This window comes from Physeter macrocephalus, chromosome 11 (genome assembly GCF_002837175.3).
Source record: "Physeter macrocephalus isolate SW-GA chromosome 11, ASM283717v5, whole genome shotgun sequence".
Lineage (NCBI taxonomy): Eukaryota > Metazoa > Chordata > Mammalia > Artiodactyla > Physeteridae > Physeter > Physeter macrocephalus.
The window spans coordinates 153853702-153859701 of record NC_041224.1 but is presented as its reverse complement, the minus strand read 5'-3'; the positions used below and the strand labels follow the sequence as shown (position 1 = coordinate 153859701).

General features: G+C 41.3%; 1 protein-coding gene across 1 annotated transcript in view; it reads left to right on the top strand.

The window, feature by feature from the left end:
• Window positions 1-420: 420 nt before the first annotated feature.
• Window positions 421-6000, top strand: part of NUMB (NUMB endocytic adaptor protein) — a 190378-nt gene continuing 184798 nt past the window's right edge. The window contains exon 1 of the mRNA XM_024133961.2: window positions 421-511. The gene's annotated coding sequence lies outside the window, so the exon portion shown is untranslated. The remainder of the gene's footprint in view (window positions 512-6000) is intronic.

Below are 6000 nucleotides of genomic sequence, written 5' to 3'. Positions count from 1 at the left end.
TAAGCTAGCAGCGATAAGCTTCTTATAGGGAGGAAATTGGAGAAAGGGACGAGTTTCCAGAGTCCACTCTACCGCAAAGGGTTAACCCTTCCCCTCGGACGTGAGCGTCTGCCCCTTCCTTGCTTTCTACTGCGCAACCAAACTGTGCCCAAGCTCGAACCAACCATGGCCGTCACATCCTTTGCCAATTGACTTAACAGACACTTGCGGCAGCCTATCAGAACTTTGAACTGCCCAACCATCAACCAATTACAACTAAAGCTTGGTCTAGGACGCTCCAGGTCCGGGAGGGGGGGTAATACCGGGTCAGGGAAAGGGGTGGTAAGGAAGCTTTGACGGACGGGTAAACTAAACCAATAAGAGCAGAGAGCTGCCGCCCCACTACCCAATGGAGAGATAGGAAGTGTGAAGCGGGGTGGGCCTGTTGTCATGGGGGAGGTGGTGGCGCTAGGTGGCTACTGGCGCCCGAGGTAGAGGCAGTGGCACTGGAGTTGGCCGGGGGCAGCGGCAGGTGGGTACTGGTAACGCGGACCTGAGGTCTGGGGGCAGTCGGGGGACGGAAACTCCAGCTCGGCGCTCCCGAGGCGGAAGCCAGTGTAAGGGGGCTTTGACTGCGGGCCGGGTCGGGCCCCGGTCGGGGCCAGGGCGGGGGCGGCGGCGGCGGCGAGTTCGCGTTGACTGGGCTGGTGGGAGAGCCGTCCGGCTCCTGGCGGCGGAGTTCGTGGTGGCACGGTAGGCTGGGGCCGGACTCAAGCGGGTCAGGTCGGGAGGTCCCTTGGGACGCTTAGCTGCGCGGGTCTGGGGCACTGCCCGGCGTCCGGTGTGTGAGGGGTCGGTCCTTGGGGAGACGGGGGTGTCTGGGGTCCCAGAGAAAGGGGTGAACCGGGGTGACCGGTTACGACCTGGTCCGCGGGCGGGGTGACTCGGGAATACCCAGGACAGCTTGGGTGCGAGGAGGAAGGGGAACCCGGGAAGCCCGGGAGTGGCCCGAGAGGAGAAAGCTGGGGGGCCGGGAGACTGGGAGTGGCCCGGGTCCGAGGGAGAAGGGAGGCCGAGGGCGGCCGGGGTCTCAGCGAGGGCGTCGAGGAAAGGCAGGGAGGCATCTGGGGATCCTCCTGAGAAAGGCGGCCATCCGAGACAGGAGCGCTCTTGGGGTTCTTGCGGGGCTTTGGAGTGTCGGACCCGTGGAGACCTTGAACAGCTTGGGGAGGAACGGGAGCGCCCTGCCCCCCACCGCTGGTCTGGGATGGGAAGTTCAAGACTGGCCTGGGAACTCCTGGGTCTGAGGGTCCCCAGGAAACCAGGGTTTTGAAAAAAGTCCTGGAGGGGTAGCTCGGGTTTGAGACTGGTGAGGGGTTTAGCTGAGGAATGGAAGTTCTCTCAGTTGGAGATAAGTCAAGCAAAATGACAGGGGGGTGGGCGGGAGAAGTTGTTTCCTTGTAGGAAGGGAGTGGGAGGTAGGGTGTAGTAGGAGGTAGCGAGAAGTTGCTCAGGACTAGTGGTCTTGTGGAAACTGGCCGGAACAGTAGATATGTGAAATTAACATGGGGCCCTTAATAGGTTCTAAGGACTTCAGAAATAGAAGAACCGTCAGCTTCATAATACTAAGATGCCATCTAGGACCAGAGAAAGGGTTCTAAAAGCAAGGCTGTGACTTACATTCCAATGCTTTAGGAAAGAAATTTGTTTTAGGACGCGAGCAATAATGTTAGAAAATAAGGACATTGACAAGATGAGGAATTTGAAAGGGGAAAAGGGGATAGCTGAACTAAAGGAGTGGGACCGGGGACTTAATCAGAAAGAAGAGAGGCATGAAGAGGACAGGCTTAACTTTCGCCGAATTAGAAATAAATTTGAATTCTAGTTCTACCACTTAGCTTTGACAACTTAACCTCTCTCTGTGTGGAAGTTTCATCTGTGTAATAGGGATAACAATACTTCCTACTTCTTAGGGTTGCTTTTTCACATGAGTTAATATCTGTGGAACTTTTAGAATAGTGACTGGCACAAAGTAAGCACTGTACTGGATTATTAAATGTGTAGAGGATAAAGGAAGTCCTGAATTCTTTAATGCGTTGTTCTCAAACTTTAACTTGTACCAGAGTCACCTGGACGGCTTGTGCGTTGTTCTCAAACTTTAACTTGAACCAGAATCACCTGGACGGCTTGCTAAAATATAGACTGCTGGCTCCATCCAGAGTTTCTGATTAAGTAGGTCTGGGATGGGGCCTGAGAGTTTGCATTTATCTCAGGTGATGGCTTATGTTGGTCAGGGGAACCACTTGCTCTATTGAAAACAGTAGTAATGTAGCAACCTTAAAATACTTGTCTACCCTGCTAGAGACAGGTAGAAGCAAATTGCAAAAAAAAGATCCTAATACTGTATAAGGGATGCCCTATTTTAAGCCTGTGTTTTTCAAACTGTGGATCATGATTTATTAGTAATTTATAAAATCAATTTAGTGGGTTAAATTGATTAAAAATAAAATAGAATAAAAATAAAATAGAACAGAATTGACTACCATTGAATGTGGCAAGGAAAAATATTGTTTTGGGAAATTTTGCTCATACATGTGTGTACTAGGTCACAATGTAAAATGTATTTCTTACATTAAAAAGAGTTTGTAAAACTGTTTTGAGCCATGCAGTGCAGCAAAAGCAGCCCTTCAGTAGGGACATCCAGGTACTGGGTTTATTGTTTATTTATTTTTCTTTTTGTGGTAATTTTCTCAGGTGGTGATACATTCTATTAAATTTCTTCAGTTTCTGATTTGGTTTCTCCTGTGTTTGCCTTATCATACATTGTGTTGCGCTTCTTTTTAAATACTGAGAATCTTTAACATGAGGACTAAAGGGAATTTGAGGTAGAGAGGTGAAATTGAGTGGTGTTTCTCAGATGTGGTCCACTTTTGTTTCACTCATGCCCTCTTGTTTACCTTTTCTTTTTTACCAGTGTACTGTAAAGCACTGTCTGTATAAAACATAAGTATACACAGACCTGTTGACAGTAAACAACCAACATAAATAGACTGGTTTGAGAACAGTTCATGTATAGAAAGTAAGCAAAAACCAAATAAGACACATTTCAAAAGAGAAAAGCAAAAGGGTGTTTCCTTTTTAGAGAGTAAAGGAATTCTGAAGTTTTCACTGCCTTAATACAAAATATATAGTATAAAAGCATTTTTAAGGGAACCAGATATACTTGTGTATTTTAGATTTCTAGGTTTTTGAAGAGAGAAGACATAGTAATAATGCTCAGATGCACCTGGGATAGAGTTTTAACTACAAAGTAAATAGTTTATTAAGCAGGAGCTTTTGTTTTGATGGTTTTCTCCCTTGAGAATAATCTGGATGTGGCATAGAGTTGTAAATTTAACTTGTTTGAGGGACCCAAATGTAATCTATATACTTATTTTAAGCTATATTAAGAATATATATGTATGTTTTGTGCTGTTCTTCGTTTGATTTTTATTCTATAAGACTAGATGGTTTATATTTAGAAAGAGTTGATTTATGTTTGTTTTAATGGACATAAGGACAGAGAAAACAGTATTGAAAACAGAAAGAGATTCTTACAGCCCTCTTTAAAATCTTTAATCTAGGGGATTTATAACCCTTTCTTTAATGTTTTATGAAATTGTGAAGAAACTTTGGGGATAGCTTTGCATCAGGATTTTTAGATTTTTTTCTCTCTCAAAAATAATTTTTAGCTCTATTTCATGTTTTTATTACATTTTTACAAAATTTTAATTTTTGTTTGGAAGACTGTAAAACATGTAATTATTTCATTTTTGAGTTGAAAAACATAAACAGTCTTTTCATAAAACAAATTTCTAACTTTTTGTGACAAAGGTTCCAAGGATGAAAGCTTTTGAATTCCTTGCTTTGAGTTAAATGAAGTATCCCTACCACCAAAATGGTTGTTAAGCCATTGTACAGTTGATGGGCCCTTTTGTATAGATCATTCAGTTCTTTACTAACTGATGGAAGAATGTAAAATCTTAGTAATCGAGTGTGGGAAAAATATAAAATTCATTCATCATAATTGTGGACATTAACTAGTTTGATTACTTACTTGCTTTTTAATGAGTGGACTTTATTCAGTTGAATTATTATTCATCCATAATTTAATCATACTTATCTAGGAATAGCTCTGATTGCTTAACCGTTTTTACAGTGAGATTTGTTAATCTGTAGTTGAAAAAATGGTGGTTTTTAAATCCCAGAGAAATTGGGATGGTACAATTAGTACCATCCCAATGGTACTCCTGATGGTACAATTTAGTGAGGCTCATTTTCCAGTTTCAAAGATTATTCAGGTAAGTGGTTTTTAAAAGTGGAAGTTCAATTAGCACTAGTTAATTAAGTTTATTTTCTATTTCAATAAAGTTTTATCTTTTACACATCACTTCTGATCTGCTTTCTCTGCTTCTTTCTCTTCAACTACTCATACAGTAAATCCTAATGGAAATGTGCTGCCTGAAAATCTAGTTCTGTGAAAGTACAAAACCCCAATGTCTGGTTTTTAGTTTGCTGGGAGAATTCCTTTTATCAGAACAGGTCCCTTGGTAAACTTATTACCTTAAAAAAAGTCTTTTAATAGAGTACTTGGAAAGCTATGTTTTATTTTGGACTTGGCAAAATACATCTATTGTGTTTAATAAATTTTTATTTCTATGGAATGGATCTTGAATTCTGCCAGTTTCTGAACTCTGATATATGATTCCTTGGTGGGGCTAGGGAGAAAGGAAACAATTGTACTCCTTAAATTAAAAAAAATTTTTTTGGCTATCTTATTTTTTATCTTGACTTTATGATAAATCCTTTATTTGCAAAGAAATACAATTTTTTGAAAATAAAGAAAAATTTATTTGCAAAGAAAATTTATATTCAGTAATATAATGTATTGGAAATCTCATTATTAAAGATGGAAATTCTATATAAGGCTTTAGGATGTTTGTTCAGATATGAGACACAGGTACTGATAAATAGGATGTTATTATCCTATTGCCATATATTTTTGAGAATGTAAAATATGCACTTGTAAATCTTGGGGCAAAAGGTTTGAGACTAAGGGAGAATGAGGAGAATACTGATATGTTTGAGGAGGAGTCGGAGGATCTGCAGGAAGTATGTCTAGAGGAGTGAGCCTTTCTTGGCAGTTTTCCTGGAGTGACATATGTAAAGGAGGATGATCCTATTTGCAACATTCTCGCACAGACATATTTTTCGCTGTGCTTGTTAGAACTCTTTCTTTGTTGTGTTCCACTCAGGAAAGCGTGTCAGAATACAAATGAATACACTGAGAATTGCTAGTCCTAGGATGGGAGCCTTTGCAGGACCCTGTGGATTTAGAAGGCTGGACGCTTGTCTCTGCTTCTCCAGTTCTTGGGAGTAGGTGCCCAACAATTGTAACTAGGCCAAGTCTTCCCAATTGTCCTTTCTAATGGAGTCTGGGATTAGGCAGTAGGAAGAGACTCCCAGTCATCTTAAATGGATTAACCAAGGGGCTGCTTAATAATTAATGTTCAGTGACTTCCCTTCTCTCTCTACCGAAACTGTTTCTCCCTACTTGCTTGCTGATACCTTACCTTCAGGATCAAAGTCTTGAGTTCTCTGATTAGATAGCAAAACATTAATTGTGATAACTTGTTTATATTAAGGTGGATATAGTTAATTAGGACAATGATTATTATCCAGTTTTTTTCCAGTTTAGTTAGGGAGGAAGAGGGATTTAAAGCCGTAGAACACCGCTTGGCTCCTGAATAAAGGCAGTCAGGGAAGTCAGGAACACAGAAAAGAGCAAAGTTTATATCTTTAAGATTGACTTCCTTTGACCTTAGAAAAGTAAAAGTGATGCTTTTGTCCTGGTCAGCTGTGCACAAGTACTCCATGAATACCTTTCAATTGTGTCATGTGGTACTGCTTTGCATAATTTATAAGGGTTTATTTACTTAGTTATTTTTAATATAGCTGACTTTGTTATCAGGAATTTTAGCT